The following is a 23,983-nucleotide window of genomic DNA, read 5'->3' as shown; positions in this document are numbered from 1 at the left end:
TTGTACTGTGTGCTCTTTATTTTATTTTTTTTTTTGTAATTTACATCAATGATATCAAATCTTTTAGTACTACCCTTTGCTGCCAGCTCATTCTTTTTAACTGCTGTATGATATTCTGTTGTATGGCCATATTATGTTTTATTCATCCATTTCCTATTGATAAGAAGTTATTTCCTATTTCCCAATAGTATAAGCAACGCTACCACTAATTCTCAATTAGAATAACTGTTTGGTCTATTTCTAATTCTAATTCTCAATTAGAATAACTGTTGGGTCCATTTCTTCCCAGATGAACTGATAAATCCCAAATAACCCAATCAAAGCTTAATGGGATATTTTATAAAAATTGATAAGCTAATTCTAAAGTTCATCTGGAGGCAAAACAAACAAAATTAGCAAATATTTCTTGGGAAAAAAAGTGGGGAAATTTGCCCTATAGTTTTATAGCTTCATCTTTTTTTTTTTAACTTCATCTATTATTCACAGGAGAGGAGGAGCAGCTGGAGCTACTAAAAAGGAGGGGCAGCTCTTTTTCCCTGGACGTTGTTTTGTCTCGACATGATGCTGGAAATGCTGCAGCCATCTTACTACCAGCCTGTGAATAAAGCCAACACATCAAGGTCCAAACAAGAAGCACCAAGAAACTGAGATAGGCTTTGAAATTCCACATCTGGAGCCAGTTCTACCTCTGTGTTTGTTTTTTAGGTAATAAATATTGTGTCACCTAATTACCTAATTTAAAGGAATAAGGAGGAAGGAAGAATTGTGTTATTTGTAGCAAAAAGCACGCTGGCTGACATGCCTTATAATAATGTCTGATTTCATCAGTCCTGGACTGTTGGGGTTTTAAGCAATTTACGATTTTCTTTCATTCCCTTCAAACAAAATGCTCCATGGAAAACCCTTTTTATTAAGTATCTGTGCAAATCTATGATTATTTTCTTAGTATAGATTCCTAAATAATTCCTACTTAAGTGAAATTACTCAACCCAGAATATGGGGGAAAAAAGAGATTTGTCTCATAAAATACAATATAACAAATTTTAATTCAGTAGAGGAAAATATGGAAATTCTAAATAATCTCTAAGTCCTAACCCCAGGCTCACTGTATCCTGTCTTACTCATCTTGGGAAGGACAGAACATCTTCTTGCCCTCTCAGATCTCAAGGCCTCTATTATATTTGCTGACTGTAGAATAACAGTAACAACAATAGTAATAACAATAGCTCAGATGTTTAAGCATCTTTTCTGTGCAACCAAGTATTCATACATTATCTCAATTAATCTTCATAACAATCCTTTTGAGGAGATACAGTTACTAGTCCCACTTTACAAATGAGGAAATGAGGCTCAGAGTGAGTTAGTGACTTGTCCAGAATCCTGCTGCTACATGAAAGAGCTGAGATTCCAACCTGGGTCTCTTACTGCTCATGATTCTGTTTCTCAAATCTCTCCCAGGTTCTTTGCTGAGAGCTTCACTTCCAGATCTTTCCATCCAGTTTCCTACCTCTGTTATGTGATCTTTTAGTCGATATTCAAAGAACATTCAAAGAATAAAGGAGGCAAGTCAACATTTTCCCAGCAGGGTAACTTGCTCCATAAGTTACTCTGCAGATGTGAAGCTCACCTAAAATGAAGGCTTTGTCTTACTGGATTTGGACAAGAGAAAATATTTTTCAAGAATTCACTTACATCATCACTGTCATGATCCTTCCTTCTCTCTCAGAACTAAGTCAAAATCCTCAGTGCTTGCTACCAAAGGTCACACACAAAAATCTTCTGTAACAGACACTGTTGTCTTCCCAGCCCCTATTCCTCCCTTCCTCCTTCCCCAGAACCCCTCAGCTTAAAAATTCTCTCACTTTCTTTTTTCACTGGAGTTGAGTTCAATCTCTCTACCCTACTGCAATGTCTCTTTGACACTCTCAGCATTTTTTCCTAGAACTGCTAAGAGAAAGATAACTTCTCACCAGATGTGAGAGAGGAAGTGTAGCATCTGGTGGCCACTAATAGCCACCCTGGGATCTAGATGGAGGCCAGCCTTGGGATGAACCTGGCATCACAATGGATGGAAGATAGAGTGAAAACATCAACAACAAAAAAGCCTGATTCATTCATTCATTGATGCACTGGATCAAGTCTTATCCCAAACCCACTCTCCCTTCCAACTTTTCAAATACATGAGCTAATACATTCCCTCTATCATGTAGGCAAATCTGGGTTTGGGTTTTTGCCCATTGCAACCAAAAGTGCCCAACTGGTCCCTTTTCTCTCTGGGGCATTCAGGCACAAAACTTGGATCCCAGTCTCCCAATACTAGCCATGCAATGCACTTAATATATACCACACACTGTCCTAAGCACTTTATTTTGTATTTTCGCTCATTTAACCCTGACAACAACCCTATGAGCTAGTTTTGGCTTTTTTTAAAGCCCATTTTTAAAATGAGGAAAATAAGGTACCAAAAAAGGTTAAATATCTTTGCCAGAGCTAACAGGTGGTTGAGCCAGGATTCAAACCCAGTTAGATCCTTTTACTCCAGAATTCTTGCTCTTAACCAGTTGGCTAGCAGCTCTCAAGTGCTGTCCTGGGCTCCTGCTGTCGGAGTTCAATGGTTTGCATATTGGACTGGGGGAGCTCGGATTGAGGTGTGGGTGGGGAAGCTGCAAATGTTCATCTTCCACTTATATTTTAGGGAACCCGAAGGTACACATGTCTGTTTTCATTATCCCAAGATCAAGACTGAGAATCTGACTGTCACTCCCTTCAAGTCACTGATGAAACTTCTTCCGCCAGGTTATTTCTCAGCTGCTGACAGTTGCTGTCTATAGCTGGGTCAATATTTTCATGTCTACTCATAATCCTGTGTGTCAAGATCCCTGAAAAATAAATGCCAGTGTTTTTTCTTCATGTTCTACCTTCTGCTTTGATTTTCAACACAAAATCTAAAGTCTACCTCTCAGGTATTAAATGTGTAGAATTCAAGAGGTATAAACTCCTATAGGATTTATTCACATAAACATGAATGAAGTCTAAACCATCTTGAGTTTTGTTTTTGTTTTTTAATTTTTTTGAAGCAGTGGGGTCTTGCTATATTGCCCAGGGTGGTCTCAAATTCCTGGGCTCAAGCGATCCTTCCACCTTGGCCTCCCAAAGTGCAGGAATTACAGACATGAGCCACCACTCTCAGTCCCATTGTGCTTTTGAAGCAAAGCTGTCTATGCATCATCTTCATTGTTGCTAAGGTGGCTGCAGAAGTTTCAATCAATGACAGCTGTGCTTCAGACTCTGCCTGTATCTTCATGCCAATTTCTCTTTAAATTGCCATTAAAAAAGAATTAAACACAGAGTGCTGCAAAAATTCTCCTTGCCATCGGGAGCTTGTGATGTTTTAGATTAATAATAATCTGCTTACCATAACTGAACAGGTACCATTTTCCTTATTACTTCATCTCTCCCTCTCTTTGGTTGTTTGTTTGCTATTTAATTTCTGTTTATTAGTTCAACCATGAAAAGGGTCTAATAAGCAAAAGAAAAAAAAGCGGGCAGTACTTTCAAGTTCAAAAGACTAGCTGATGGGAGGTCACAGTTCATCACAACTGCAAGTCTGAGATGGAATGTTTAAATACGTACATTTCAAAGTGAACCAGAAACCTTTCCCTGAGAGCCAGTCGGGGTGAAAGGAGATTTTCAATATTCTTGCCCTATGCAAATGATCCTTAGAGTGGTCTGTGGGATTAATCTAAGTCCTTCCTTGCAACCAGATCTTTGATGGACATACTTCAGTAGCCCTTCTAACAATTTAGGATTAACCTTATTTGTCTGAACAGCATAAATGGGTTCAGACATTATCCCATCTTGTTTCCAAGGCCATTAGCCAAAAGCAGAATCAAACATGTCATTTCTGGAAGCCAGAAGAAAGGCACTGACCTGCAAAAATCTATAATCTGGCCACAAATATACAGTGTAATCCTTTTTTTGTTTGTTTGTTTGTTTAATAATAGATGGCTATGATGGCTAATTTTATGCATCAACTTAATTGCACTAAGAAATGCCCAGATAGCTGGTAAGATATTGTTTCAGAGTATATCGGTGAGAGTTTTCCCAGAAGAGATTAACGTTTGAACTAGTAACTGAGTGAAGAAGATCTCCCTCACTAATTCAGGTGGGCATTATTCAACCCATTCAAGGCCTGGATAGAACAAAAAAGCAGAGGAAAGACGAACTTATCCTCTGCTTGAGCTGGGACATCCATCTCCTCCTGTCCTCAGACATAGGTACTCCCAACTGTTAGGCCTTCTGGTTCAGATGGAGATTTACACCATTGACTCCCCCGGTTCTCTGGCCTTCAGGTTTGGGCTAGAAGTCTGCCACTGGCTTTCCTGCTGTATTAGTTCATCGTCACGCTGCTGATAAAGTCATACTCAAGACTGGGAAGAAAAAGCGATTTAATTGGACTTACAGTTCCACATGGCTGGGGAGGCCTCATAATCATGTCAGGAGGTGAAAGGCACTTCTTACATGGCAGTGGCAAGAGAAAAATAAGGAAGAAGCAAAAACAGAAACCCCTAATAAATCCATCAGATCTTATGAGACTTATTCACTATCTATTGCAGTGAGTAACATACAGGATTGATGGACTTTCTACTGCAACACTGCTTTACTGGAAAAAATCAAAAAGCAAATATGTAGGCTGGGTGCTGTGGCTCACACCTGTAATCCCAATACTTTGGGAGGCCAAGACAGGTGGATCACCTGAGGTCAGGAGTTCAAGACGAGCCTGGCCAACATGGTGAAACCCCGTCTCTACTAAAAATACAAAAATTAGTCAGGTGTGGTGGTGCGTGCCTGTAATTCCAGCTACTCGGGAAGCTGAAGCACGAGAATCACTTGAACCTGGGAGGCAGAGGTTGCAGTGAGCAGAGACCATGCCACTGTACTCCAGCCTGGGCAACAGAGTGAGACTCCATCTCGAAAAAAAGCAAATATGTATACTATGGATGTTTGATATCAAGACATATAGAGCCAATGACTCCAGCACGTTAGACAAGCCAGTATGAGATAGGTGTCAGTGGGGAGGTTGTTTTCACCCATCCTCAGACAGCCACAAAAGGCAGGCATATTTGCAGAATTTGAATTACCTGTATCTAAAGTTCCAGCACTACATATATTCATGCAGTAACTAGTAAAAATAGGGATATAGCTAGTGTTACAGAAAGACAGCTGATGATAATCCCATGCTTTTAATATAATTATTAAACATATATAGGCTGAAGACTGACCAATCTGAACATGATACATCAGCGCTGGACATGTGCAACACAGGCCAGCATGGGGCCCAAAAACTGACAACACAGACCCAAGATGCCAACAGAGGGAAAGGATACAAATAGGGCCAGGATGTTTCCTGTAGGAAGATTAATTATATTATATTATATTAATATCTTAGTCTAGCAGATAGGTAGGAGATACTACTTTTAGACTCTGGTGCTATGCTTTGATCAGTATAATTTGTTGCAGCTTAGTGTTATGTAAATTATACCATTCTTTCCTTGGTATAGTTGCAGCCATACTCAAAGAAACATTCGTGATCTTTTATATTTTATAATTTCAACTTTTATTTTCAATTCAGGAGGTCCATGTGTAGGTTTGTTACATGGGTATATCATGTGACACAGAGGTCTGGTGATTTTCTAGAATTACACGTTAAAAGAACTACTCCATGTAAGAGAGGAATTCCAGAAATAAGGCTGCCATTTCTACTGCTGTTGCTAAGACTGGTCAGATCCAATTTACAATTGTGCTGAAAATTTTGGTGCCTAGAGGAGAGACCCTGTAAACAGCATGAACTCTTCCTGACCAAGTCTCATTTCTGTTTGACTTCCTGAACAAGTTTATTACATATAAAATAAGCAGTATTTTTAAATCTACAGTGCTCAAAGTAAGATTTCAGGAAACTATCACTAACTTACTAAGAAATATACCCAAAAGCCTAATGTTTCCATAGATAAATCAGAGATTAAAATGTGTGCCTTCCATTATTCTTCCAAAGTTTTCTAAATGCTGGAAGAAAAGATATAGGAATGTATAGAGGTCAAGGACCATTTTGTATTAGGAATGATTGATGGCCAAAGAAGATACCAGATTTTCCTTAAACATGTGTCATCTTAGAAAAGTTTCCATAGTTTGTACGTATACATTCCTGGTTTTCCTTTATTTAAAAAAATGTGTGCTTTCCAAGGCTGGCTCCAGGTATATTAGTCCCACACCTCTCATTGATTTTTTTAACACATTCTCATGAGTTCCTTGCACACCTTCAGAGTGTAAGCCATGAAGAAAGGCTTTGTTTTGTTTTATGCAAAACCTTTGACTACTGTAATGTGGAGTTTACACCTTTAGTGTCAGGTAAATGACAAATAATCATTGTTAGAGGCAATAACACATTCAGATGTGAGGTTTTACAACAATCTCTGTTTTCCTTGAGCTGCTAAAATCATTAGATTTGTGACATTGGTAGATTAGCAGAACTGTATGCCTCTGCTCTGTTTACTTAAATTTTGAATGGACTGGAACGTGCTTTTAATGTGGAAATCATTTACAGTATTCAAATAATCTTGTACTCTGAACAAGATTATTAGCTGTAGAAACCAAATGGGATTTTATCCATTGTCATCATCCTCTATTTCCTTAACATGCTCATCCCATCTATTGACAAACCAAATTTGATGTCAGAATCTCCTCCAAAATCCTAACACGATTTGTAATTACAGAGCTAATACATATGAATAATATAACTGCAAACAAGCAGAGCACCATTAAAAATTTGAGATGATAATTTTTTAAATGATAATGTTATTTCCTGTGTATGAGAGTATACAAAGCATGGAGCATTGTCTTTCTCAAGACAGAATTCTAGTGAATTTCTGAGCCTGAGCACCCCGAGGACAGAGGCAATACATTTCCCATCAATCTCATAGTAATGTGTGTCTTCAAAAGCAGCAAGTCAGTTAAGAGAAAAATATTCCTCCCTCATTCTTCATCTTCTCTCAAATACCAAAGTTGATTACATGAAGAATGCATGAGGAATTAAATGCCCTTAGCCTCCAGCATGACAGCACTGTTCAAAACTCCAACTCTAGTCCCGTCATTGATCATCTGGATTTATTTACATGCCCTTTAAAATCTATCTCGATTTCAGTTTGTCCTAGAACCACAGAATGTTAGAGACCACCTAGTAGTCTAACACCTTCATTTTTAGGTGAAGAAACCAAGGCCTTCTTAGCTGAAAGTACCAGGCCAGAGTCATCCTCCTTGATTCTCTGTAGCTTATTCCCAGTTCAGACCCATCCAGTGCTACATGGCAGGTCTCCAAACTCTTCTTAGACTTATTCCCAAACTGCTTGCCTTGACCCTATTTGAGCTCCACAATCCAACTCTCCTTCAACCCATTGCCTTGTCTTCTTATCTCACTGCCTTCAACTCCAACAACAGGACTATTTCCCCCTAAGTTACTCTGTTAAATTGCAAATACTCTGGGAGGTGAAAGTGCCTTATTATCCAGCAATATCTACCATCTGTTGAATACTATTCATGCCCAGACACTGTATCAAGCATATCACAAACATTCTTCCACTTAATCCTCCAACATTCTGAGACTGCTGTCATTAATACAGATTGGAAAACCAAAGTCCAAGGAACGTAATTAACTTGCCTAAGTTTACACAACCAGAATTTGTAAGTGGTAACAACCAGAACTCGAACCTACCTCTGTCTGGTTGACACTGTGCTTACTGCCTGTTATTTCCTACCAAAGAATTTTGTCATTCATTCATTCAAAACACAGATTTCAGCCATCAGATATATTCCAGGTGTAGTCTTGGAAGAACAGGGAGTACAGAGATGAAAGAACAAGGGGCAGTCGTAAGGAGCAGACACTTGAAACCCAAACAATTATTCCCTAGAGCAGTGATGAGGGTGGAGGAGCCTCGTCGCACCATGGAGCTTACCAAAGGCAGAGCCTAGGACTAATTCGAGCAATGCTAAATTAGTCCTGGGCTGACAAGGACATTCTTCTAAACCTCTGTATACTCAGGAGGCTCTACAAATTCCAAATATATTTTACCAAATTTCCTTCCAGCCCTATTTGATATTCCCCCGCAGGTTCGTTTTGCCTGAGTCTATAAGTGTAAGGAAACATGGTTTTTTTCCCCTGCATACCTAGACAGGATGTTCAGTCATTCACTTCTCTCTGTTTCTATTTGTTATGCACTCACACTCTGTGGGTGTTTTATAAGTTACTAATGTTTGCAGAATTCAGAATTCGGTTCTCAGGCTGCTTCTCCGCCCCTTCACTCATTCCCCCACTGCCGATGAAGTGACAGTTCTTCCTCCTGTATTTGAACATTGGGTTCAGGCTTTCCTTTTAAAAATTGCTTCTGCCATCATTTCATTTAGCAGCATCATTTAGCTATAGGTTTGGGTCTGCTTTTTTAGAAAAAAAGTTTCTTCCTTCAACAAAGCTTCTGAAGATAGGGTTCAGGGCTTATCGCACTGTGTTCTGGTCATTTGGCATTTGCATCTCAAATGTTTTTCACTTACTGCATATTTTTTTTCTGCTGCCTCTTCCACGACTCAGATTTTTGAAATGTTTTGCAACTGTCTATGCAGGACGGGGTTGGGAGAGGCAAACTGCCTTTGGTTCTGATTTCTCATTTGAGTCTCCATGTTTGTCTTAAATGGTTTCATTAAGCTTGGGAAAAAAAAAATCAAAGCAACAAAGTATTCGTGAGATATAAGCAAAGCCAAACAGTTAAACTCTACAAAGATGAATTATGAAAAAAGAACTATGATTTACTCATAGCAAAAAATTAACAAGTCAAATAGAAAAGGGACAGTGAAGTGTGAGAAGGAAATGCTGACAGCTAAATTGCCCTTCAAGTAAAGGGAGATAATTCTCCTGCCTAGACGAAGGGACATTCATACCAGAGCTCAAATTTTAATTCCAACATCCCTGTATGGGCCTTCAGACCACTATTCTCTTTCTCGTATTCAGTTATCACCTCTTTCTTCATTGCAATAAATGTTTGGATATGTTCGGCCTGAGGCTTTTTGGATGATGAGCACATTTTCACAAAGCAGAAAAAATAAACATGATATGGTCTCTGCCTTCTTCAAGAACCCCATATGGCCACGTTTAGACAGAGGTGTCCGCCTCTAGAGATCAGCTTCCCATATGAAAGGGTGTTTGTCTCATCCTGAGTCCAGCTTTATAAATCAATTACAAAATTCAAATCTCATTCTGTCACTCACTTCAGCCAAGTAAGAAAGGAAGGGGAGACCATTTTAATGACTGGAAATTTTCATATTTGTGAAAGTTACAGCATAAAAGCTGTAACTCACAAATATTCATTTTCTTTCTTGGCAGATGACTCTGGTAATTAAGGTAAACTACTAATAACCCTTTCCAGAGTGTAGGATAGATTGTTCCCAAACATATTGAGAGGAATCATATTGAGCAGCTTGAAGACCAGACAGATCCTTAGAGAGAGCCCTGCTAAGAACAGGATCTCCCATAAGGAAAAAAACAAACCTGGAGAAATCAAAACCCCTGAGTCTGTACCAAGGTTTTAATCTGCCTAACTTCTTCTGTGCTGCCCCCTTTTGTGATAATTTGCTGCATGCCAATTCTTCACAAAAGTTGATGTACATAGCATCCTTTCTTAAAGCAGGCATTTTAGTAACTGTGTTTACCAGTCTTGTGCAGTGGTTGGCAATTTTGGGCTGTAAAGGGTCAGATAATCAATATTTTTAGCTTTCCAAGCTACAGTCTTTGCAGAAACTGTCATTTTGGCCACTGTAGGGAGAAGCAGCCATAGACAATAGTAGATAAATGAGCGTGTCTAAAAAAACTTTATAAACACAGAGGGTGGGGGCTGTAGCTTCCTGATTCCTCTTCTTGAGGACAAGGTAATAGAGTAAGCCAGTGGCTTTTCCTCCCCAGGGTCCAAACTTCCTGACACCTGATGCACATTATATCACCCAGAGAAGATGAGCTCAGCCTATTGGGAAAACAACCCCCTTTAAAAGTCTAGACTTCCTGAACCCTCTGACAACTATGACACATCACAGCATTATTTAGTCTCTCACTCATTTACAATGAGTCACTGCTTGATTTGCAAGACTCCCCACTTCGGTGGTAATATTGAAAGCCCACTAATATTAGTCACAGTAAGAAACTGCCCCTAAAACTGGGAGAGGAAATTACTTTGCAGTTTTAATTTCAGACTTTGAACTAAAACTGACTATATATCAAATGGTTTTTAATGCTGCCTTTGGTACTAACACAAACAAGAACGATCATTTTCAAGTCATGTTCTCCACAGCAGAACACTGTCTGAAGTCTTGAATTAAGAGACTTGCCCAGATATGCCTTGCAATGTAAAAGACAGGGCATGGACTTTTGACTTAATTATCTGGGTTCTGATGCCTGCTTTGCCGTTTACTACCCATGGAATCTGGACGAGTCATTCAAACTCTCTGAGTTTGTTTCCCTGTTGGCAGAATAACGCAATAAGCCCTGCCCTGACTGACTCTCTACTTCACGAGTTTGTTGGCCAGGAATTAGGGCGTTGAGAGCAGAGGGCTATGAAATGAGATCATGGTTAAGGAATCGCTTTGTCCATTGTACAGAGCTCCTTACATGGGAAAGAATTACAATTTTTAAGATGGGAACTGGCCACTAGACACAAAAGCATTGATTAATCACTGCCCCCTATTTACACTGCCTCCATTCATGCCTCCGATGTGAATTCTCAAAGTAGATTTACCTGTTTGATCTCATGGATTAAGTTCCTTGAGGATCATCCTGATGGCCACATATTGAGACTGGATATATTGGAGCTCAGTCCTCCCACACCACTTCCTATCTTCAGAACTTAGGGCAGAAATGACTGCATAAATCTAGAGATAGAAAGGCAGGCAGATGGTACAGAATGAAGGAAGTCACCTTCCCCCCATTTTGAACTCTCTTTTGTCTATCTTCTCTGGAAATATGCAAAAAGATGGTACACTCCATCATTCTCTTGGGGGCTGACATTTTCTTAGGCCAACTATTGTTCCCCTAGGAAAATTTTTCTTCTCAACTTTTTCTTTCTCCTGATCATGTCAGTGATCAAAAAAACTTTTAATTTGTTTTCTGCCATGGTGTTGTGCGTTCACAGTGGTGAGAGGCAATGGATCAGTCTGAGATAGGCCCAGGGACAAAGTAGCATTTCTCAAGAACTTGCTTTAGAAGAGAGAATATGATTTAAATAGGATGAGAAGCAAGAGTGTCCATTTTGCTTCTGTTTGATGAAACTATATATTGTCAGAGTATTTGTTTCCTACCCAATTAGTTTCATTTCTATTATTTACATAATTCTCAATTAAAATTCCAAATTGAGGCTGGGTGCGGTGGCTCATGCCTGTAATCCCAGCCCTTTGATAGGCCAAGGCAGGTGGGTCACCTGCGATCAAGAGTTCAAGACCAGCCTGGCCAACATGGTGAAACCCTGTCTCTACTAAAAATACAAAAAATTAGCCAGGCGTGGTGGTGAGTAGCTGTAATCCCAGCTACTCAGGAGGCTGAGGCAGGAGGATCACTTGAACCCAGGAGGTGGAAACTGCAGTGAGCTGAGATCAGGCCACTGCACTCCAGCCTGGGCAACAAGAGCAAAACTCCGTCTCAAAAAAAAAGCCAATTTGAGGAGGGGGAGATTTGTTTTATATACCTTGACAAGATTATTCTAACGTGCATATGATAAATAAATAGATGAATCTAGCTAAGGAAGACACAGGCTTTACATCTTTAGTTTTAAAACTGATACTCACATACAAAATAAAAATGGAAAGCCAGCTCAGTGGAAATAATTTCACACTGAGACAGATTCCATTGTTGTTGTGGTAAAGGACAAAAGATGTATGGTAAAGGTAAAATGATAAATGTAAGGGACAGAGAGGGTAAAGGATAAAGATGAAGCACTACCTCCTACAGGAAGCCCTCCTCAGTTATCTCAGTTCTAAATTAAATGTTTCTCTTTGGTAACCATATATTACTTGTGAATGCTTGTTTCTCTGTCTGTATTAAAGCATGCCATACATACAATTGGGTGCAAAACATAAGGATGGATCTCAATGAATTCTCACATAGTAAACAAATCTATGTAGCCAGCACCTAGGTCAAGAAACGAAACATTACCCAGAATCCCAGAAGCCTCCTCATTTCACTCCCAGGGAAAAATCCTCACCCCCAGTATTAAGGGGTTTTTGTTGTTATTGTTGCTGCTGTTGTTTGGTTTTTTGTTTTGGTGATTTTTTGAGACAGAGTTTCATTCTTGTTGCCCAGGCTGCAGTGCAACAGTGCAATCTCAGCTCACTGCAACCTCCATCTCCCAGGTTCAAGTGATTCTCCTGCCTCAGCCTCCCGAGTAGCTAGGATTACAGGTACCCACCACCACGTAGGGCTAATTTTTTGTATTTTTAGTAGAGATGGGGTTTCATCGTGTTGACTAGGCTGGTCTCAAACTTCTGACCTCAGATGATCCTCACACCTGAGCCTTTTTGATGGTCACTATTATCCTAGCTGCCAACACAGAGCTTAGTTTCGCATACTCTTGAGCTTTCTACAAATACACTCAAATAGTTCATATTCTTTTATGTCTGGCTTCTTTCAGCTCCTATGATTCATCTGTGATGTGAGAGCTCATTTTTTCTCATTGCTGTACAGCATTCCATTATGTGAATATAATACCATGCTATATTTTTCAAACTGTGGTAGACGGATATATTCATCTCGTTTCCATTTGGGGACTATGTGTTACTATGACTGTTCTTGTGCTTCTTTTTTGGATGGATACAAATGCCCATTTCTTTGGTATAAGCCAGGCAGTAGAAGTCATCAGGTCATTAGGTATGTGTTCATTTGGCTTTAGTAGGCAATACCAAATAGCTTCTCAAAGCATCTGTACCAATTTACATGCCTACCAGAGTTCCCTTTTGCTATGGACAAGGTTTACATCACCTCAGAATTCACAGGTTGAAACATAATTCCCAATGTGATGGTACCGGAAGGTGGAGCCTTTTGGAGGTGATAGGTCACCTTCCAAATAGGATTGAAGACCCCAGAGAGCTCCCCTCACCCATTCCATGAGAACCTAGTGAGAAGATGGCCATCTACAATCAGGGAGCTGGACCTCACCAGACAGCAAATCTGCTGGCAGCTTGCCCTTGGACTTCCAACCTCCAGAACAGCGAGAAATACACTCTGTTGTTTCTAAGCCACCCAATCTCTGATACTTTGTTATAGTCCCACAAACAGACTAAGAGACTTTCACTTCACATCCTCAATGATACTGGTATTGTCTGTTTCATTTTAGTCATTCTGGTCAGTGTTCTGGGAACACAACTAAAATTACACTGTTATCCTTAATCTGTTTACTTGGATATGTCCATCACAAGTTTGCAGGCATCCATTCTACAACCTAAGAAACTAAGGCCCAGAGAGGCTGGGCGAATGCCCAAGATCACAGGTCTGTAAGTATCCTTTACAACACAGAAGTCTCTGACGGGTGATGTTCTTATAGCCTGGGACAAGCTGCCTTCTTTTAAAAGAGTTGGAAACTTGCTTCCAGATAATTAATGCAACTTACTCATACAGCCAGAGAGTTACTCAGGCACACACATGTGTGAGCACACACACACAGACATATACATTCGACATTTCTAACTGGAAGGTTTAATTTGGAAGCACACTGCTGTTAGCTAAATGATCCTGCAACCAACAGCCACACATCTCTCCCTTATCTCCCGTTGGTTAAATGTTTGGAAATGAGTTTCAGATGGGGTTGGCACAAATGACAGCTCTTCATTTTACCTTGTTTCTGTGGATGCCATTTGTGTGAATGCTTTATGGTTCTGTTAATTACCTACATCAAGAGGTTATTCTCGCTAGCCTACAAAATAAGCTAAAAATAAAATATAAAGAGGCTATTTTATTGTTTCTAGAGAAGTAAAGTCATAAATGTAAATATTCTGAGGCAGCAAATTTCTTCAGCAAACTAAAATTAGGAGTTCTTGATTCTGTATGAATCGATGCATAGATTTAAAATGTTGTGTTATTTCAGTTACTATTAATGTCTCCAAATATTTTTCAGGCACAGGTCTGTGTATGAAAAACTGAGGCAGATGCTATGCTTTAAAAGCAGACTGGAAGTTCAAAAAATGTGTGCTCTGGCATTTAGACAATGCTTTTTACTTCTCTGGGCCTTAGTTTGCTCATCTCCAAAATGGGAAGTCATAACACTATCTATCTATTAGTATTGCTATGGGGTAACAAAGAATATTGCATCAAAAGATCTGACAGTAATAAATTCACAAGGATTGCTCACTGATGATTAAGAGCTGAGGAATTCTGTCCCGATGAGGAACTGCATTAACAGCTTGTAGCATATGGCTAAGAGTTTAAGTCCCGGGCAGTATCACCTAGGTGTATGTTCTAGCATAAAGTGTTCATAACGTATGGCTAAGTGTTTAAGTCCTGGAGCAGTACTGCCCAAGTATATGTTCTGACTTTACCACTTACTAGCTGTGCAGCTTTGAGTAAGACACTTGAACCCTCTGTGTCTCAGCTTCTGTGTCTCTAAAATGGGTAGCAACAGCAACCTTTTCATGGTGTTGTGAAGATGAACGAGACAATCCAAGAGACCTGCTTAGAGCAGACCCTAACACATGGTTGCTGAGAGTAAAATAAATGTTAGGGGCAAACAGGTGTGGCTTTGCCCCTGGGATGATCACTGGTGCCTGCTGATGACCTGACAGTGTGGAAATAGGCTGATTTTCTTTGTTGCAGTTCACCTGTCCTGACCTGGCCAGCCTAACTTCCTGTCTAATTTTTCTTCCACTGCAGTCATCCAAATGGAAGATAAATGCCTTAATTATGAATAAAAATGGAATGTTTCTTTCCTAGGTGTCAACAAAAATGATAAATTTTCCTGAGGAAACAAAATATCCTTTAGCCCTCCTGGCAGATCCCCGCTTCAGAGTCTTGCTGTGCTCAGCGTGAGGGTTTGGCACTGGCTAAGAACCTCGACACACTTGTGCCTCCACAGCTGTCAGTGCAGTGAGGGGCCTCAGCAACAAGAGCCATTGTCAACATTCCAACACCAACCAGCATCTCACCTCAGAGTCCTTTTGCTGCCAGCAGGGATGGACTCTCAGGGCAGGGCCACCAAGACGTTGCTTTGATGACAACACATCACCACCACCACTGCCTCGCTGTGGGCGGGAAAACTCGATTCCAGGATAGCGGGGAGAAGCCCAGATTTGGGTACCAGTAGGACCTGGGTTCAAATCCCAGCTCCATCATTTAGAGTAGCATAACTCAGGGCTGGTTATTTACTCCCTCAAGATTTACCTCAATATCTCACGTGGAGGGGTGAGAATACTTACCTCGATGACTATAGTTAGCAATAATAAACAGTTTCAAGTACCTAGAAGATATTGAATGCTCCCTAAACAAAGGAATGATCAGTGTTTGAGATGATAGATCTGCTAATTATCCTGATCTCCTTATACTTTACATGTATCAAAACCTCACTATGTTCCCCCATGAATATGTACAGTTATTATTTGTCAATTTTAAAAATGCAAATAAATAAATATTTTTTAAAGTATACTTCAGAGGTCGTTGTGAAAGAATAAATGAGATCAAGCAGGTCAACTACTTCTTCCAGTAGCAGGCACATGGGAGCTGTGATTATAATTTTCCAAACCTCAGCACTAACATAGCTGGACCATTCCACATACCAATTGTCCAAGAGCAGTGAAAGAAATGGGAGGCTCCTGGGAAGAGCTGGGACTGCATCTGTCCTCCTGTTTGGCAGAGCAAAGAAGAAATTGGGCTTTTTAGTCTCAAAAGACCCCACATTATCAGATCCTCATCAGTTTAGGCTGGAGGCCATGGACAGAGGCAATAGAGCCTGCCTTCACACAGCTCAATCACCTTTCATCTTTGCTTACAAACTAGCCAGATCCCTTGTCATAGAAATGTGCTAAAAATGTCAAGAAGCAGCCATCACACATCATTGTTCTGATCTTTTTCAACCACTTCCCCTAGAGGTACAGGCTCAGAAGACACACGGTCTCACTTCCAAGGCTGTTGCAGGCAACAGTTTACAATTGTCTCACCACATCAGAAGAAAGGTCACCAGCCTCCCAGCCTGCAATCTCGTCACCCCCACTGCCCAACACGCAATACCTGTCCGGAAAGCCACAAACACACATCTGGAGGGCTGTGATGGGGGAATGTTACAACAGTGTTTCATTTCTGCTTCCAAGTCCCCATGAGGAAGGATTCAGGTTTGCACTGTTCTCAGATATTAGAAACTGAAATGGGGTAAAGACTCTGGAGTCAGATAGCCGGGTTTCATCCAGACTCCACCGTTGACTACCACATGACCTTAACATGTATTATGTAAGTGCTCTGAGCCTCAGTTTCTTTATCTGTAAAATGGAAAAGGTAATCAAAAAAGTACCCTTCTGATGAGGTTGTTGTGAGTTTTGAATGAGTTGATCTGTGTAAAGTGCTTGGTGCCGGAAATGTGATAAGCTCGTTGTGAATGTTAGATCTTGTTATTACTAAACACTCATTATGTGATAGGCATTGTGGTACTTGTTGGAAAGATCATGATTCACGGACTATCCATTTTTCCGTGTCCTCATGGAGTGTACAGTATAGAAGCACAAATATTAAACACATAATTACACAGATAATTATTCATACAGCAAGAATGGTTAATGCTATGAAGAAGATGTTCCAGATCATTTACATCCTTGGTAAACTAGGGCCTCTCGGTGGAAGGGAGTATTGATGAGGTGATCTGATGATACAGAACCAGCATTTGGAACATTCTCCATGGAAATAAATTTAGAAAATTCAACTTTTTACTCATTCTATTTTACATAATACTTTAAAGTCATTTGTATTGCATTTTCACATCTGTACAGAGGCAGGATGATGTTATGACTAAGAAAATCCTCACCTATCAGACTGCCTGGGTTCAAACTCAAGCTCTACCACTGACCAGCTCTGTGACCTTAGTCAGTTTCTATACTTCTCTGCTTCAGTTTCCTCATCTGTAAAATAGAAATAATAACTCCACCATGTAACTGGGAAGGTTAAATTAACTGACACCCATAAATCACTTAGAATAGTGCTTAACACATAGCAGGTGCTCAATCAATAGTAGCTCTCATTATTTTCTTTTTTGAACTTCGCAACACAGAGAAAGGTAAGGAATTAGGTTGGTGCAAATGTAGTTGCGGTTGTTGCCATTGAAAGTAATGGAGACCCAAATCCATTACTATTTAGCTCCTCGTGTACTATTACTAATAGCTCCTCATGTACTATTCTTTCCGTACCACCAATGGCCTCTTGACTGACAAAGTGATGTTATCTTTGAAAAAGTCAATACATAAAGAGTGTAGGCTAAAGTGTTTCATGAGGAGAGATGGTGTCATGACATATAACTGGAACTGACTACAGCAGCAAAAGAAAGATAAAGCAAGACAAAGGTTTTGTTTTTAAAGATAAATGAGTAGCAAACACACTGGCTTAGAATGGGAGAAGTTAAGAATATTTTCCTGCATAATTAAATCTCCAAAGATTTGGTTAGAGCATCATAGTTTACATCAGGTTCAAACAAAAGATCACATTAGCAACCGCACGAGCTTATATACAGTTCCTTATCCACACGGCAATGTTAATAAGTCAGTTTTAGAGAGTCTAATCAAATGTTCCTGTAAGATAAAAGCAGCAGACATTTAGAGGGCAAAACTTTGAATGCAGTACACACACACACAACTGCATTTTTTCTGTCACCAGTACTTACGGAGGAATTATAATTTTTTGTCTATTTTTTCAATTTTGGTGAAATATCCATAACATCAAACTTAACCATCTGAACCTCTTTAAGTGCCCAGTCCAGCAGCACTGAGGACATCCTCTCATTGTGCATCCATCCCCACCATCCATTTCTACAACTCTTTTCTTCATGCAAAACTGAAACTTTGTCCCCATTAAACAATAGCTCCGGACTCCGTGTTTGGATCCCCTTCCATGAACACTCCCTTCATGGAAGCCGTTTTTCTCTCTCCTGGATTTTCCCTCCAGAGTCCCCTTCCACACTCTCTCATGGAAGCCTGTCTTCCCCTCCTACACTCCATCTCTCTCTATTCCCTTCCACTCAGTGTGGAAGCTGCTTTCCTCTCCTGAATTCCATCTTTCTGGATTCTCTCACTCAGTGTGAGAATAAGCTGTTTCTTTCTCTCTCCTTCTCCTGTTTCTCTCTCTAAATAAAATAAAATAAACAAATAAAATAAAAAATAAAAATAAAAACAATAGCTCCTCAATTCCTCCCTTAGAATTGCAATTCTTAAATCAAGTAAATTTTTGAATCAAGATCGTTTTCTTTCAACTACTTAGGTTTTGTTTGTTAAAACAACATTTACTGCGATTTGAAAGCTTTTTGAGAATTCCAGTATGATGCAGTTTATCCTAATCAGAAAGGCATCCTCATTCACTTCAAAGCGTTTGGAGACTGATCCCTGTCTAAGGCTATGCCACCATTTTTATGGCTACAACCAACCATCATTTCTATTTTAGAAAGTTGAACAACAGAAGAGAATTGTCTGTAAATCCAGACCAGATGACAAGAACAGAAGTTTCTAGAATCTATTACAGGAACGGCTTATCGCCTGATGTCAGTCCCATTTCCATTCAAACAGGATTAAAGAAGGGGAGGTTTCCTGAATACACAAAACCCATCGACTATCTGGTCGGGCTGGGAGAAGGTACTGGTCACCCCAACCCACACCCCATAATTATGCTTTCAAACGTGTCTGCCACACGAGGCAGAATATTCTAGCTGCTATCAGAGCTATCAGACAGACTTCATAACATCCAGTTCAACAGATAACAAGCCACAAAGAGACGCTATTCTTTGCAAATGACAAAGAATTTTTCATCTCGGGCTTTTAATGTGTAAGGGCATATATTTTGAAGGGAAAGCTTTCATTACTGCTAATCAAAGAAAGGAGGCTTTTTTAAAAAGCAAAAATTATCAGGAGTTTCTTCAGGACAAACGATGTGACCCAGAGCTTTGTTCCCGGAGAAGATGTGTCTTTGAGGACAATAGAAACTGCAACAGGGTTGTCTGATGGTCCTGCTCCCCATAGGCACAAGGCAGCCCCTTACAAATGGCCTCCCACCCTGCTGCAGAGGTAGTGATGAAAATAGTCAATCACCTCACATTTATTTGGCATTGTGTGGTTCCCCCGAGTACTATTTCTCTGCCCTGAGCTTTGTAGGCACTGCTGTTCTGCTTGCCAATGACATTAACAGGAGTATGATGTCTCATCTATGGGCAGTGACCATTTTTAGCAAACACAGTTGGTGTGGAAAGCTCCAAATTCACTAAATGATACACATTCGAAGGGTTCCTTTAGAGCAAACTGTATTTGCACCATTTTTGGCTTTAAAAGGAACTGAGGTCCTATGCATCTATAGTGTGTGGGGGGTGGGGGTGGTGTTTCATCCTATGTGCCCTGTTTATTGATTACGCATTGAGCACTTTGACTCCTTTCCCTTTTCTTAAGGAAATTGGGTCAGGGCTCACTGTAGCCTGACCAGCCTGCCTCTCTGCAGAAGCCTACCTCCTTAAGCTCTGGCCACAATAATTTTTCCCATCTGCTGGCCTCAAAGATTCGATGAAAATAAAAACATCAGAAGCATCTGGGTTCAGGCAACACTCACTTGTGAAATATTCACTTTAATGACACCGTAATGCTGTGCCCCTTGGTGTGCCATTTACTATGAGACCTAATCAAAGGCAAAAGGAAAGAAAGACGCCTGGCTCAGAGGCAGGGACTGCTTTGTCAGAGTGTGTTCCTGTAGACGGGGAGGGGTCCCAGGAGCAGGGTGCTATGCACAAAGCCTGAGCTGCCCAGATTGTTGGTGGTTGTTTTTCCGTGAGTCCAGAGGTTTTCTGTTTGTGTATGTGTGCGTGCTTTGTATAGTCTAACATATATACAACCCAGGATTCAGAGAGAAAAGGAGAGGATGGAAAGAGACTGAGAGAGCGGGGGAGAGAGAATGTGTCTTAGAGCTTTCTACGGCTCTCTCTGCAGAGGCCCTGGGGTTACACCCATACGCTTGTGGTACGTGCATGTGCACATGTGTATAAGATGGAGTATGGGTGTTCGTGTGAATGGTCTGTACATGTGTAGTTTGTGTGTGGTATGTGGGTATGCATGGTGTCTAGGTGTGTTGGGGGTGTGTGTGATGCAGCAGTGCATGTATGATGCATGTGTGTGTGTGTGTGTAGTGTATGAGTATAAATGGTGTGTTTGTGTACATGATGGGGGTATGCATGGTTTGTATGTGTGCATGCATACCTACATACATGCATGGTTACATGCATGCATACATACATACATGTATGGTTTATAGGGATACATGCATATGGTAGAGTGTGTGTGTGTGTGGCTGTGTGTGGCTGTGTATACTGTATAAGTATATAGGGTGTGTGTTCGTGCATGTGGTGGGGTGTGCATGGTTTGTATATGTGGTAGGTGTGCATGTATGTGGTAGTGTGTGCATGTGGGTGTATGCATGAACCCCATGTTCATGCATATGTCACTCATATGTCCATATATTCCTATGATCTACAGAGATCTTCATAGGCCCTTGGATTCAAGTGTGTCCTGTAAGTGTCTTATATATTTGTGGTACATGTGTCCATCTGAGCTGCCTGTGGCTAGACACTGCCTATACACTGCATTCGGGCCAATCACAGCTATTTAAGAGAAGAGAGAAAACACTTAACCTAAGTGCCAAACACATAGTGGTCATTCCATTTGGTAAATGTATTTGAAAAAGAAAGGGTGGGGGAAGAAAAGAAAATTCCAAAGAATCTCAAAATTAGGATTTCTCCTCAACAAGATTGATAGAATTTAAGGGACAATGCTCTTCATACCTCCTCCCTTATGGGCTCTGAACCCACTGAGGAGATAGACTTAGATCTACAGAGCTAAAATGATCACCTATATTTCCAAAAAGGCTGCCTTAACCCATGACCAGAACTGACTTGCCAACCAGGAGACCAGGCCTCCCCCAGCTCCAAAGAGCAGAGCAGCCCTGCTGAGTCTAAGAGACAGAGGGGCAGGGAGGGGACAAGCACTGAGGACAGGTTACAAGGAGACCCAGAGGGGCTGAACTCCACACCCCACAACCTTCTTCCCAGCCAGGGTAGAGACAGGAAAAAAGGACAGGGGCTTTCTTCCAAGGCTTCCATTCTTCCATAAGGTGGAAATTCCTACTTCATGGATCAAGGCAGGCAAAGCAAAATGAAACAAAAGAGAAAGAAAATGATTTGCTTTTTGACTCCAAAGATTGCTTTCTCGGCCAGGCACAGTGGCTCGCGCCTATAATCCCAGCACTTTAGGAGGCCGAGGCAGGTGGATCACCTGAGGTCAGGAGTTTGAGACCAGCCTGACCAACACGGAGAAACCCATCTCTACTAAAAATACAAAATTAGCTGAGCATGGTGGCGCATCCCTGTAGTCCAGCTACTCAGAAGGCTGAGGCAGGAGAATCGCTTGAACCTCGCAGGCAGAGCTTGCAGTGAGCAGATATCACACCATTGCACTCCAGCCTGGGAAACAAGAGCAAAACTCTGTCTCAAAAAAAAAAACAAAACAAGCAAACAAACGAAGATTGCTTTCTCAACCCACCAGGTTGAAGCATCCAGGCTGTGGCCAACCAAGACTGAGAGCAGGGCGTGGAGCCCCCACGGTGGAGTAGCTGGTGCTTAACCCGGACACCCTCATGAGGCCACTCCTTCAATACCAGTCACCGATCCTCTGTTTCCTACCAGGATTGCTGGTGAGCAATTTAGCTTTTGCCCTCCAAAAGAACAAACCCTGTTCCTTAAATGCCCCTGTGGGTAGCCTAGCCCACAAATTTCATTTCCAGCTGTATTCTCATCTTTAATCATGTCCAGCAATGTGAAGGTAAGTTCGTTTCCTTCTCTTTGCATTTCTGCATGTTTCTGTGTCCTTCTTATAGAGTAAAACTCCTGACCCTTCCTGCCCCTTGCTTACTTCCCAAACGTGGAGAATCCAGATATCTGCTTGGATGAGTGGGAGGAAACCCCATTTATTTCCCAGATGTGTTATATCACATGTCTCTTTCACGTGCAACCTCTTCGTCCACACCATCAGGGGACCCCACAGCTGGCCAGATCAGTCACTGACCCAGACTCACCCCATGGTGGGTTGTCCCAACATCTCTACTTAAGGAAAAATGCTAGAAAACCTGTGTGGCAATGGTCCAAAGCTATGTTCTCCAGTCCACTGCTAGCAGCAAAAAAGCCCATATTTTGCCTTCATCTAAGTTCTACATTTTTTTCTCAATTGATTTTTAACTCAGAGGAGAACCAGAAGTATGATATTAATTAGTCCCTTCAACCTTGATAAAAGATGCCAATTTCATAGGCTAGGGAAAGAGAGAGGGAAGTCTGCATTTCCATCAGAGTTGGTGTGATGTTGATGTCATGCTTCCCAGTGTCTTTCAGTCTTGTGAAGCCCACTGGCTCTTCATAACACCTTTCTTTGTGCTCATTCCCCTTCATTTCCATCAGCATTTCCAGGCTTTCATTGCCTCTCAACAGACTTTCGCCACCACTACTGTATTAGTTGATTCTCACATTGCTATAAAGAAATACCTGAGACTACATAATTTATAAGAAAAGAGGTTTCATAGGCTCACAGTTCCACAGAACTGGCAGCATCTACTTCGGGGGACGCCTCAGGAAGTTTCCAATTATAACAGAAGGCAAAGAAAGAGCCAGTAATTTACATGTCCAGAGGAGGAGGAAGAGAGAGGGTGGGAAGAGGTGCCACACACTTACAACCAGATCTCGTGAAAACTCATTGTCATGAGAACAGCGCGGAGGGGATGGTACTAAACCATTCATGAGGACTCTGTCTCCATGGTCCCATCACCTCCCAGCAAGCTCCACTTCCAAATATAAGGGATGATGCAAATCATATCAACCTCCAACTGGGGTCCCAGGATCTAGTCTTGAGCTCCCCCCTCCAAACTAGCATACACATAATTGTCATATTTAATCTCCCTATAACCAGGGGATTCTCTTCAAGAGAATCCCCTGGTTAGACATATGCAAAGACACCTGTCAACCTAGAAGACTGAGCCCAAAATCCTATCCTACTTATCACCACCAGGTCTTTTCCAAATGCACCTTTTTTTCTGCAAATCCTCTTCTCCCAACAAACCCAGACATACTCGTGTGAGTTCCTATCTCTATACTTTTAAACTAATATCACATCTTTAAAAAGTTTAGCTGATTAGAATTCCACCTTATGCAATCTTCCTACCACTCCAGTCATCCCTCCATTCCACTGTTTGGCCCATGAGACAAACATACAGTGTCTCCTTGTGAGAAATGTTTATTCTGCTGCTGACTGTTCTCCTCTAACTGAACATGAGCACCTCATCCTCGCTCTTCAATACTTGACATGGCTTGAGATCAGCATAGCTAGGGACATCTGAATGTAGATGTGATCACTCCTCCAGCCTCAAGCTCACTTTGGCTTGTCCTCAGCAAACTGAGAGCTCAGTGATGCTGAGGTACAGTCCACAGAGGTGAAGCCCCACCTTCCTTGCTCTTCCACCAGCCTTCAGTTGCCTCCTGTATCTGGTAGTACAAACATCTTGCCCTGCAGATTTGACTCCAGTGACTAAAGCGATGCTATTTTTGTTCAGCATCATCCCAAACACAGATCAGCTCTAGAAATGTGAAGGCTAGAAGGGGCTACGTAATCCAAAAAAGTAGCAATCCTGTACTAACTCTGCAGGGAAGAGTGACCG

The sequence above is a fragment of the Saimiri boliviensis genome, chromosome 7 (genome assembly GCF_048565385.1).
Source record: "Saimiri boliviensis isolate mSaiBol1 chromosome 7, mSaiBol1.pri, whole genome shotgun sequence".
Taxonomy (NCBI): Eukaryota; Metazoa; Chordata; class Mammalia; order Primates; family Cebidae; genus Saimiri; species Saimiri boliviensis.
The sequence above is the reverse complement of the archived record's forward strand: the minus strand, read 5'-3'. Positions refer to the sequence as shown.